Consider the following 13,882-nt stretch of genomic DNA (forward strand, 5'->3'; position numbering starts at 1 on the left):
GAAGGCGCGCGCTGGCGGCGCCGAGGCTTTCCCGCCCTCCCAGGGGTCTCAGGTGGTCGAAGGTAGCAGGCCCTGGCTGCTAAAATGAAAGCCAAAATCCCCTCCACTACCCCGCCACCCTCCGGTTTGATTCATTTTTCTTTCGTTCCCCAATGGGAGATTCCTCACCAAGCGAGAGAGCATAGGACCTCTGTGACCTGATAATGTACGTTAAAAGGTGTTGCTCCCTCCACCTGGATTGCGTTTCCCGTTCTTGTTTGCCGGGTTGTTAATGAAGCTTCGTCTCCCTCACGAAACCCCCTCTCATCTCTTTCACGGTGTTAATCGACCTGTTTCCATCTGTGGGCGTGTGACCTCTTTCCTGAGACCCCCGCTTCATGAAGGCAGGGCCTGCGTCTGTTCTTGCTTTCCACTGTACCCCGGGGGCTAGCATTTAGCTGGCAATCAAATATGTGGTGAAACGTTTGTGTGTTGCATATGGGCATGTGCATTTAGTCAGGTTCAAAGCTTCTTCAGAAAAATCCTACTGGTTCACAGGGAGGCATAGGCCTTAGCCTCAATCTCCGGAAAAAAGAAGTAGGGATGCTGTCTTGAGGTGCCTGGGATAGAAATCTGGTTCTTTCGGTTAGAGAACGTAGAGGATTGTCTGTTACCAAATTAACTTGTGACAGGGACCCCTAGAGGATTTGCCTTGTAAGAATAACAGCATGCGGCATGAAATGCTCATTTAGGTGAGATAATTTTGCTCAGTAGGGAAGGGGCATGGAAGCGAAGCACAATCGGCATAGGCAGCTTTATCATTTTAAATGAAGTTCTGCATTATTAGTGTGTTGGCGTGGAAGGATGTACTATCGGCCACAAGAGGGCATTCGGGGGCTGTCTCAGGAATAAGCTTCAGGATGCTGAAGCTACAGGTGCCAGCTTATCAGTGATCTTACCATTTCCCTACACAATTTTATTTTTTTCTCCCTTTCTTTTCTGTCTTCTGACTCTGTCTTTTTCTTCATTTTCCATTTCCCCATCTTTTCCTTGCTTCCCAGTGGCATCCATGAATGCTGTTATATTAACTGCCCATTGGATTTTTTAAATGGTTGATATAATATAGATTAGTAAAATTTAATCACCTTCCTTGAAAAACAACTTATGTCCGAACTATAGTGGGCCATGAGTCCTAGTCAGAACTTTATCAGGTAAAGTTTTTGAGAAAGGAAAATATTAATCATACTGAGATGAATGTAAGCCCACTATAGTGGCAAAACGTAAAAAATGTAAGCCCACAAGGCAAAACCTATAGTAGATATATAAAAGATAAAAAAAAAAAAGAAATCAAAGCATACCACTACAGGAAATCATCTAACCACAAAGAGAGCAAGAGAAAAAGAAAAGAACAAAGAATCTACAAAATAACCACTAAACAATTAGCAAAATGGCAGTAGTAAATTCTAACCCATCAATAACTACTTTGAATGTAAATGGATTATGTTATTTGATTAAAAAAACAGGGCTGAATGGATTAAAAAAACAAGACTCAACTATATACTGCCTACAAGAGACTCATCAAGGGACCTGAACTATACTTTAGAACAAGTGGAGCTAACAGATATTTATGGGACATTCAATCCAACAGCAACAGAATACACATTCTTCTAAAATGCACACAGAACATTCACCAGAATAGATCATATGTTATGCTACAAAGCAAGTCCTAATAAATTTAGGATAATAAAATAATATCAAGTATCTTTTCTGACCACAATGGGATGAAAGTAGAAATCAATAAAAGGAATTTTTGAAAACTCACAAATATGTGGAAATTAAAGAACATGTTCCTAACTACCAATAGGTCAAAGAAGAAATGTAAAGGGAATTTAAAAAATATCTTGAGACAGGCTGCTCAGTGGCTCATGCCTGTAATTCCAGCATTTTGGGAGGCTGAGGCGAGTGGATCACTTGAGGCCAAGAGCTCAAGACCAGCCTGGCCAACATGGTGAAACCCTGTCTCTACTAAAAATACAAAAAATTAGTCAGGTGTGGTGGCAGGCACCTGTAATCCCTGCAGCTCAGGAGGTTGAGGCAGAAGAATCGCTGGAACCTGGGAAGCGGAGGTTGCAGTGAGCTGAGATTGCATCACTGCACTCCAGCCTGGGTGACAGAGTGAGACTCCATCTCAAAAACTCCAAAATGGAAACACAACATACCAAAATTTATGGTATGCAGCAAACACAGTGCTGAGAGAGAAGTTTATAGTAATAAGCACCTATGTCATAAAAGATCTCAAATCAACAACTTAACATTGTATTTCAAGGAACTAGAAAAACAAAGTAAGCCCAAATTTAGCAGAAAGAAGGAAATAACAAAAGTCAGACAAAAAAATTTAAAAATAGAGGCTAGCAAAACAATAGAAAAGTTTCACAAAACTAAAGTTGGTTCTTTGAAAAGATGACCAGGATTAGGGACCCACTTAAATAAGCAATCTAACTGCCCCTGGGCAGGGTGGGTGTGCTGCACTGGTGGGAATCCCCCTCGTCTGGGCTGCCCTTACTCTTCAGAGCCAGCAGGCAGAAAAGACTAAGATCGCTGATCCACAATACCACAGCCACTTCTCCTCCGAGGGGCTCCTCTCGGGGATATCAGAGTTCTGTCCATGAACCACTGACTGGGATGCTGAGATTCCCACAGGGGGGTCCCTGCCTGGTGAGGAGGAGTGGATCAGGATCCTACTTAAAGAAGCAGTCTGGCTACAAACTGACCCAGCTGCTGTGCTGTGCTCTGGGGAGTCCCTCCCAATTCAGACTGCTGAGTCTCGTTGGCACCAGTGGCATGGGAAAACTGTGGACTGGAACCACAGTGATGGCAGCACCCCCAAGAACTCAGTCTTTTTAGGCAGTCTCTAGCCTGCCATGCTGGCCAGAGAGGATTCCAAGCCAGCAGGTTTTAGCTTGTGGGGTTCTGTGGGAGCAAGACCTTTTGGCTCCCTGGCTTCCGCTCCCTTCCAATGGGAGTGGATGGATCTCCTGCATCACGGGAGTTTCCAAAGCTGAAGTATGCACATATTCCTGTGTCTCAGTGCCTGCTCTACTGGCCACCCACCCCAGCCACCATCATGAGTGTGTACAGCTTTGTGCTTGTGACCCAAAGCCCTCGTGGCATGGACTCACAAGGGGACCTCCTGATCTGCAGGTTGCATTGATCCATGGGAAAAGTATGGTTTTCAGGGTAGGGTAGCACAATCCATCACTGCCCCAGATGGCTGGGGGAGGGAGTTCCCTTTGCCCCATGCAGCTCCTAGGTGGGCCCTCACTCTACCCTGCTTTTTCTCACCCTCTGTGGGTCGCACCAACTACCTAGCCAGTCCCAGTGAGAGAACCTTGGTACCTCAATTGACAATGCAGAATTCACTCTCCATTTTCATCCTTCTAGGTAAGAGCTGCAGAGTGGAGCTGTTTCTGTTCCGCCATCTTGGCTGCTCCGGGATTCAAGGAATTTGCCTATCTTCTGTTTTATTTAGCTCCATTGTAATCTTCATTTTTTTTTCTTCCTTCTTCTGGCTTGTTCTCTTTCTACCTACTTAAGGTGCACTTACTTAATACTGCTGATATGGTTTGGTTCTGTGTCCCCACCCAAATATCATCTTGAATTATAACTTTGCAGAGGAAGAGATGAGGGATATGGGCCAGGGACAGGCTCGATCTAGGAAGCTGCCTTTTATTTCTGGGGCAGCATGTTTGTCTTGTTCTAGCATTAACTTTGCTGGGCATTGTTCTCATTCTTTTGGATTAGAATCAGTATTTCAGACAGCACTCTCACTGGCTTTATCCCAGGTAGCTGATGGTCTCTGAGGTTCTGAAGCTCTTTTTTGTATTCTGTTGCTCATAGCCTTCTATCTGTACCATCTTCCAGTCTCCATTTCATCCAGTCAGAGGTTCTTAGATAAACTCATTTTGATTTGAGATCATATCTGCCACTCTTTTAATTTCATGACCAATTTCTTACTAACAACTTCATATTTTCTGTGAATTCCTCACTGTTTTGCCTGACTTGACAACAGCAAACAATTTACATTCAATCCCTAACAACTTCTAAAACTGAAGTTTCTGATTTTTAACAAATTAAATTTTAAATTTTTTGATAATTACAGATTGACACATGCCAATATAATAAATAATTACTAGACCCTTTCCAGTTTTGCCAAAAGGTAACAGCTATGAAACTACAGCATATATCAAAATGAGGATATTGACAGTTGAATAGTCATGATATAAATCTGTTCCACCACCATAAGGATTCCTTAAAGTCATACCAACTTCCAACCTGCTCCCTAACCCAGTCCTTAAATTTTGAAAAAGAGATTTTCCATTTTTAAATTTTGTCATTTTGTGAATGTTTTATAAATGAATCATACAGCATGTAACTTTCTGGAGTTAGTGAAAAAGCTCAGCCTGATTCTCTGGATAGTCATGTGGCTTGTTGCATTTGTCACTAGTTGGCTGTTTTTATTGTTGAGTCTTATTCAATGGCGTGGATATACCACAGTTTATTTAACACGCATAAAGAACATTTTGTTTAGTTCCAGTGTTTGGCAATTACAAATCAGCCTATATAAACATTCATGCACAGAATTTACATAAACATTAATTTTAAATTCCTGGGAAAATGTTCAGTAATGTAATCTCTGCTTTGTAAGGTGGTTGCATTTTAGTTTTTCTTAAAAAGTCACCAAAATATTTTCTGGGGTGGCTGTACCATTTTGTAGTCCCAGGAGAAAATTTTGCCTCTATGTTTTCTCAGAAGAGTGGTTTATTTTTATTTCTGTGTATCAAGGGAGGGAAGAGAGGTAAATGAGTGTATTCTTTCAGCCGCCCTGACTGTCCTGTCTGGATTTCTCCTCAGGCTCTGTTATGCATTGAATTGTGTCCCCGAAGTGATCCACTGAAACCATACATACCTGTATTTCAGAATGGGACCTTTATAGACCCTAGTGTGACTGCAGATGTAGTTAGTTAGGATGAGGTCCCTCTGGAGCTGGGCCCTATATTCAGTAGGATGGATATCCTTACACAAAGATAATGTGAAGGCAAAGGAACAGAGAGCACCATGTGTCAAAAGGGATAACATTGAAGAGCTGCAGCTGCAACGAAGGAATGCCAAAAAGCAGCAGCAATCCATGTGAAGTTAGGAAGAAGAAAAGAGGATGCTCCCCAAAGGTTTCGGAACAACATTGGCACTGCCAACACCTGGATTTTAACTTGCAGCATTCAGAACTATGAGAAAAAAAAATTTCTTTTGTTTTAAACCAGTTTAGGTTCTTGGTTACATCCAACCTGGGAATCTCACAGTAGGGCCTTAGAGCTACTCTAGGAGTCTGTCCTTTTACTTCAGTTGTCACACTGATTTATAAGGAATATTAAAACTAAGAATAAAGGGAAATTTATATCTTACAAATGTCCTCCAGGAAACAAAGCTTTGAACATTTCTTGGTTAAGAGATTTAAAATTATATACACTAGTAAAATTATGAAACTTCATCTATTATTATTTTCCCTCACATCTTATTTTTATAATAATAGCAGGGTTATATATAGAGTGCATATGGCAAGGGAAAGTTGAGAAACAGTTATGTGTCTAGGTAGAAGCTCCATGTGAGCAACAATTTTGTGGGTTTCCCCCCAACTATTAAACCTTAAGGACATAAGACACTGCTAGGCATGTAAGAGGAGGAGGTTGATAATTGTTTGCTGAATAAATGAATAGGATCCCCCAAATATTGATAATTTATTTATCATTATTAATGTCAAATCATATAACATATCTGATCCTACTCCTTATTCTCACAGAAGAAGGTAGAGTAACTTGGGCAAACCAGAGGATTTATTTCAAAGTGTGCAATATATTCTATGATTCCTGGGTTCTCTGCCCTAATGGTCCCAAGATTCCTTCTCATTCTGTGTCCAGTATTGATGGAAAACATTTTCTATGCAAGAGAAATTGTAATCATGAGTGGTTCCCGAACACATAAGGATGCAATCTAAACTCCATATCCAGGATGAACTAGATGAGTTACGAATCCCTCTTCCTGCCTCCATCTCCAGCCATACCTTGATAATCCCCTTTACAGTAACTGGCCTCCTATCCTACTGACTTCTGGGCAGGTTCACACATACTGTGCTTTCTGTTGTTCTCTATGTCTTTCCCTGTCCCTTGTTGCCCTCTCATTTGCTCAGATACCTTTTAAGATTCAGATCCAACATTACTTCCTTTAGGGAAATTACCACAAACTCTCTTCCCTTATGTTGCTTCCTCTATGTTTTCTCCTTCCCATGATGGAAATAAAGTAGACCCCATTCCTTGTGTGTTCATTACATTCTCAGTGATGCTTTAGTGATATCATAGCCCTTTTTCCCCCTTACTTATTGGCCTCCCACACTAGACTGACTATGAGCTTCTGTGAGCTCACTGTAAGGTCAGTTGCACGCACATGGTAGCTGCTCAACACATCATATTAGTTAAAGGAAATTGCACTTCATCACAAGATATTTGCAGACTCTGGGGCTGGAGGATAGGAGGATGGTGGAACCGTAGAACCTGGCTACAGAGTAAAAAATGCACTGAGTGCTCAGGTTAGTAGAACTAGAAAAAGGCAAAGCCTCTATGATTAGTGATCCTGTGCCATACAGGGATGAGGTCAGGGATGCAACAGGAGGACCCGACCCATCCTAGGGTGATTCACCTCATTGATGAAGTTAACCGGTGTAGTCACTATGGATAAAAGTACAATTCACAGAGGACTGTGGGTTAGAAGGTGGGGGACCGAGAGGGAGTTAGAGGGTCTATATGGGCAAAATCTAGGGCAGCAGAGCTTTCAAGATGTGTATGGGGTTTCTCCTAGGTAATCATGCCTAATTCCTCATACCACCAAACCAATCTTTTAGTTCCTTTTATAATCTTTAGCCTGGTGTTAAACTAGAGAAGGTAGCTCCTTTAGCTCTTGCCTGCTTTCTACTTTAAAGAGGGCAGAATATATTGAGATCTACCTGTTTGTGAATATGTTTAGGGCTTCAAAAAATTCCTTCTAGTAGTTTTTGGTTCTTACTTCCTGCATATTTTGTCCACATTCATAATCAAATGGTCACATTTCCACAAGATTTAGGAACTATACATCCTGATGAGCAAAAATTAACTTTCCAATAAAGTCTTATCACATATAATCCTGACATTTCTTCCTCAAAAAAAAAAAAAAAAAAAAAGTGACTGTTCCTTCAAATCAGCCAGTCATTTCTGGCCCCCACTGCACTCTTTGTGCTAACTCACCCCACACCCCGCCCCAGTAGTTCTCCGGTGTATTAATAGCAGCACATTGGAATCACATGGGAACCTTTAAGAACACCCTTTCCCGCTGTTGCACTCTGAAACAAGGAAGTCATATCTCTGGGTGTGGAGCCAGTCCCGAGTATTTGTGAAGATCCCCAGTGGTTTCTAGTGTGCTAAAAGTAGGAGAAATATTACCTAGCTATTCCCCAAAGACCTTGTAGGAAGATTTTAGGAGTAATTCAATCGCATCTATTGTCTATCCCTTTGTATTTCGTAATGTTACAACTTTTATATACTGTGTACACCAATCATTAGCAACACAGGGTGAAATATGAAAGAGTAAAGGAGAACAAGAGGCAAGAGTCACCACTGGATTTGGGCAGTGGGGGCCATTGTGGCATCTGACAGAGTCAGAGTGTGAGAGGGAAGCCCATTTACAGTGGGACCCAGCGGTAATGAGAAGTATAGAATTTCAGAGATACTTTAGAGTTTGGTGGAGAAATGATTGGTGTTTGTTTATGAAAAAATATTAGAAAACCAGGACTAATGCCAGGGAGAAGGAAAGGCTGAAAAGGTTAGTGATCAGTATGTGTGTTAGGATAATTTCTTGAGATGTTATCCTGGTTTGGCGTGATACTGTACTATTCCATCTCACATTTCCATTCCCTAGCCCAGCTCAAGCAGGCTGCCTGGGCCTTGGTTTTTGCCTGTCTAGCTTACTTTTGAAGGGCTATACTAGAAAGGAGATGCCTGACACTGCACGGCCAATTGTTTATAAATGCCCAAAGACAGGTAAAAAGTTATGCAAGTAACCCTGATAGGACTTGAGCCAGAGAGAGAGAAATACAGAGACAGACACAGAAAAAGAGACAGAAGGGAGATAATATGATTATTTCTTTAAACTACCCTGGGGTTGAAACTTCCCTATCCAAGGGAAGAGATATCATCCTTGTCAGCATTCTTTCTGTCCCCAGTGAGGGACACAGGTACAGAAGTGAGAGGACTATGTGGGGTTGCACTGAGTGTTGCAGTGGTAGCCATTGAGGATAGTGCAGCCCAAGGGTCTTGGTGCTTTAGTGCTAAGGCCCTGGGTTCAGTGCACACCTTCATGGGTGTCCCCATTAGAACAATGTCTGATGTTGAATTCTCTACTAGGTGACAGAATTGGGATTGCTATTGATTTGATAAAGAAGAAAGGTGGATATTTTCTGCATGTGAGAGACCGTGCCTTAAAATTCATACCTGTTGCACAAAAACAGTCTTTGGGAATAAGAAAGGTAGGGGTCATGACACAACTGGGAAAGGAGAGGGAAAAATGGAGAGAAAGATAGGCTAGTAGTAGGAGTATATACGGGTGCAGATTGAGGCAACTATGTCAGTAGATAATAGATAGATAATAGTGATAGTCCTCAGTGTTATCAGTTAAGGACAAACTTGGAGAAAATGTGTTCTGTAATGGACAGTGAGCTGCATACTGTGGATAAGTAGGTTTGAATGTAAGAGTTACAATGAGCAACAAGGGTTCCACCATGAAAGCACAACTCTTAAAACATGTTGGCTTTCTGCGCAAACAGTTACATTCTGTCGTTCTCTGCTCTCTCAGTGAGAAGAAGCTCTCCAGGAGGGACTAGGAGAGGACATGATAAACCTCCGAGCCTTGGTTATCATTGACCATGTATGGAACTTTGGAATATAGGAACTTCTGTGTTCATCTCCTATAATTCTGTTTACAGACATTTGATTGAAGCAATTTACTTTTTCTAAAGTAAATTTTTTCTAAAGTGCATTTTCTCTGTAGAGGCTAGTTAAAATGTATGGATACAGAGGTTGAAGAAACTGACTAAATTTAAAAATGATACCATGATGCTTTACCAACTCTAAGAAATGCTCATATTATTTCATGGTTTATTTTGCTTACATAAATGTTCTGTAAATTCTAAAATGGTAGACTTGAATCCATTTCCTTACCAGTTCTAACACCAAAAAATGAGTTATTTATTCAGTTATCTATATGATGATATATTTATTTAGAAGCATAAAAAAGCCTTACTAGAGAAACAGTTGAGTTCATTTGGGCACAAAAATCTGAATATATTTATTGTCAGTTCAGATTGTTTTCAAATAATATTTCACTAAACCCCAAACCCTCCCACTTCCAATGAAGTAAAATATTACAATGTGTGTGGTTTTGTGTTCATGTAGTGTATGTTGACAAAATTGATTCAATAATGTGTAACTGTTATATGTGGTTGGTGTCAGTTGTGTATAAAAAGTTATGTTGGTTAAAGTAATAAAGCTTTTATAAACATTATATAGTTAATAAGATTCAAAAGCAATTGATCTAAATATACTATTAATAAAAAAGAAAAAGACTTTTTCAGCAGAAAAAAGATCAATTTCATAGAAGTACAATAGTGGAAAGACTATTGTTACAGAGCAAGTGAAACATGTAAGCATTAATAATGATTTCTCACATTCTAACAATCAGTGGTGACTGAATTGGACATCAGTGAATGTTTCATGGAGAATACATAGGAGGTTAGGTGAGAAGTTCACAATTACCTACTTTGTGCATACTTTCAGAAAAGTCCCTTTGTCACAACATTCTTCACAGTATAGTTTACTGGCATCATCAGCTTCACTTCTCTTTGGTCAGGAAAGTAGTACCTTTCTCAATGACAGCTGCCCCTCAGACAGAATTGCCCTTCAGCTCCTGTGACAATTTAGGAATGAATCCCAACATCATATCTAAGGTCTCTGCATCTTTGTTAATGGTGGATGACATCATCTCTGTGAAGTCAAAAAGGAGGGGTGGAAGGTGAGGAAAACTATTCATGTCAAAGAGGATTAGAAAAATTACAGAATTTTGCCTGGATCACATTATAACCATTGCCTCAATGTAATTAAACACCAAAGGGAATCAGAAAGTATCCTAACATCTAAACAACTTAGCTTACTTAGAGTTGGGCACCTTGAAGTACTACAGTATTATTAAGGATCTGCTAACTTCACTCTCCTGTCTGTGGACTCTTTCCATGACAATCAAAATGCTTGCATCATGGCACTTTTGACTCTCTCTAATGCTATTTTGATTGATAACTTCCAACTGCATTATCGACTAGATAACAATAAGGAAATTTCTTTCATAATCAAAAATTTTCCAGTAGAAAGACTCACATATTTGTCTCTATTCACATACAACTCTACGTCTATATCTACATCCACCCCAATGCCAGACATTTAACATTGATTTTCTATGTGTACTTCCCATTTTTCTTGTTAAATTCATCTATAGTTTTCAAATATTTTTAATGAGCATTTTTACTAATTTAATCAGAAAAAGTGAAAATTAAACACAAATTGTACTATAATCTACTCTTTCTTGATTTGCATTAGTAATTTTCCTAAACTGTGTTGTTTTTCCCTATTTTATAATAAGATAAACAAACTCTGACCAACAATGTAGGAAAAGTAAATAACTTTGAAATCACGCTGTGAATCCTATAAAAAGGAAGCAAGTGTTTGCTGTCCATGATGACTTTTAATGGGGTCATTTAGTGATTTAATATAGGTTATGTATATAGTCTACAAGATGTAATTTTGGAAGGCAGCCATGTACACCACTATACCACCAATGCACTTACAAGATGTAATTTTGGATTCACACATTGCGTATTCAAAACCTGTTTCCTCTACATTAAATGTAAAACAATAATTAGTAATTTGCCTTGGCTTCTCAGAATTTAATACAACCTATTAGACCGACTAGAGTAGCCTCTATAGCTTTTGAAAGATGCCCTTGCTAATTCTAACTTAACTTGCAATTTATCTTTATGACTACCCTATGACTTGGTAAGGTTTAAACACCATTCTGGTATTGAACTATTCTCAACTCTGAAATTTCACTTTTAAAATCCATTGCAGCTTCAAATGTTGAAAACATTAATCAGATCTTCAGCTACAGTGGTCTGAAGGGGTAGCTTCCCTTGTCTCTGGTCCTCTCCAGTTTCTCCTGTAATGATCCAGGCATCTTTCTCTTACAACCCTTGTCTCTCAACACCCTGTAAGACCCATTTAAAAATATGCGAAGCAAGGCTGGCTTGGAGTGCATTTAAAACCATTAAAAGAGAGAGAGAAGGAGGACGCTTTTAACTGCTTAGGCCACAGTCTAGCTTTTGGACAAAAGAAGATTCATTAAATCTAAGGCCCTTTCTGTCTTCCATTCGAGGACCCTAACAGGTCTCAGAGTGCCTGTGCCTGTCTGGCATGTAAAGCAGCTTGATAACCAGTGCACCACCTCTCTGCTTGCTCACTTTTCTCTCAGTTCGAAATTCGCTGTCCAGGTGCCTGTCCTCCTCTCTCCCAGCACCTTCCCCTGCCCCCCACCCAGGTCCTACCTCCTCCCAACTGTCCCACTGAGACCCTTTCAATAAAAGTATATTACAAAGGAAAAGCCCAAACTTCAGGTATCAACATCTGTGGAGTAAGGACTGAGCAAGGGCAGCTACAGAGCTGTGGAGCCAGGCCTTGCAGGCCGCTGTTCCAATTGATTGTTTGCCCTAAGGCAACCAATAAGAAGTGTGGGATGGCCAGGGATTGGGGGGCCATTTGCCTGTGGATTGTCCAGATACCTGCAGAAACTCCTCCTGGATGCTCGAGATTCTGTCCTGGGGATCCTTGTACATTGTGGTCTCTTGGAATTTAATGCCACTTAACTTCACCTTTTCATCACTCACCCACTTCATGGGGTTCTTTCTGAAGCTGACTTTGCAGTAGCCAGAATGCTGGCATACAGGACCAGAACAGTTGAGCATGCTGGAGCTGGTTTGTCCTGTTCTGGGCATTTCAGTCTTTCTTTAGGGAGTGTCACTGCTGTTCCCTAACAGCCTGTGCTTATGTACCAACCTGGGCTTCAGACTACTTTCTATATGTCTTCCTAGAGCTATTACTCACCTTTAGAGTCAATGGTCCAAGTTCTACCACTTTTCCACCTACCCACAAAGAACTTTCTCCCTCAGTTCTTATTCACCCTTCCTACCTCCACTCCTCATATCCCTTGTCATCTCCATGCTCCCAACTTCTACCCTTTCCTCGATTTTAATTTAAATTTTCTACTTCTTTTTTCTTTCCTCCTCCATGAGTATTTTTATGTTTACCAAAATATTTGTAATTTAAATGTCATTTGCTTATTTAAAGGTATGTCCTGGTCATTATGGAAAATTTAGGTAAAATAAAAGTGAAATTGAAATGTAAGTTCATCAGATAGAGACTGTCTCCATTAACACTTGCTGTATAACATTTACTATTCTTTCTAACTTCCCCCATTTTGTTTTTATTTCTTCTTCGAAGCAGTTAGAGATTATAATTAGATCGATTTCTATAGTGCCTTGTTTATGCATCTGCAGTATTGTGATGAGTGGATGGAGCAACTGCTCACAAAAGAAAGAAAACTGATGATATTTAAACCAAGTCCTGTGAACATTATTAAAATTTCAATAACATCACTTTAAGCTTGTATATAATAATGTTTAAGGTTTACAAGGCAATTCCCCATTCACAATTGTATAAACCTGAAATCTTCTTTTTTCCACTTTTATTTTGGATTCGGAGGGCACACGTGCATGTTTGTTACACAGGCATATTGTGTGATGCTGAGGTTTGGGGTATGGATGATCCCATCACTCAGGTAGTGAGCATAGTACCCAAAAGGTAGTTTTTCAGCCCATGCCACCCTACTTGTCTACCTCCTCTTGTAGTCCCCAGAGTCTATTGTTCCCATCTTTATGTCCATGTATACTTAATGTTTAGCTACCACTTATAAGTGAGAACATGTGGTATTTGGTTTTCTGTTCCTGCGTTAACTCACTTTGGATAATGGCCTCCAGCTGCATCCAAGTTGCTGCTGAGGACATTTTTGTTCTTTTTTGTGGCTGCATAGCATTCTGTGGTGTATATTTGCCACAGTTTCTTTATCCAGTTCATCACAGAGGGGCATCTAGGTTGATTCCATATCTTTGCTATTGTAAATAATGCTGCAATGAACATAAAAGTGCATGTGTCTCTTTGGTAGAAGGATTTCTTTTCCTTTGGGTATATACCCAGTAATGGGATTGCTGGGTTGAATGGTAGCTCTGTTTTAAGTTCGTTGAGAAATCTCTGAACTGCTTTCACAGTGGCTGAACTAATTAACATTCCCCCCAACAATGAATAAGCATTCCCTTTTCTCTGCAGCCTCACCAACACGTGTTGTATTTTGACTTTTTAGTAATCATCATTTTGACTGGTTGAGATGGCATCTCACTGTGGATAAACTTTAAGATTTCAACTTACAGGGAATTTCGAAGATCCATACTTTTATCTACCCTCTAGAAATCCTGTCGAGGCTGAGAAAACACAGAGACCATAGAGGCTTGACTGTTAAGTCTTGGGAGAGCACCTATGGAAGTCTTCTTAAAGTTGGGGAAAATTGGACTGTTTCTACCAATTTATTTCTTTGAACTCTCTTGGTGATTGGTGAATTGTTTTGGTTATCTAAATATTTTAATTTGATAATCTAATTATTACTGATACACATT

This window comes from Mandrillus leucophaeus, unplaced genomic scaffold (genome assembly GCF_000951045.1).
Source record: "Mandrillus leucophaeus isolate KB7577 unplaced genomic scaffold, Mleu.le_1.0 Scaffold329, whole genome shotgun sequence".
In the NCBI taxonomy this organism is placed as follows: Eukaryota; Metazoa; Chordata; class Mammalia; order Primates; family Cercopithecidae; genus Mandrillus; species Mandrillus leucophaeus.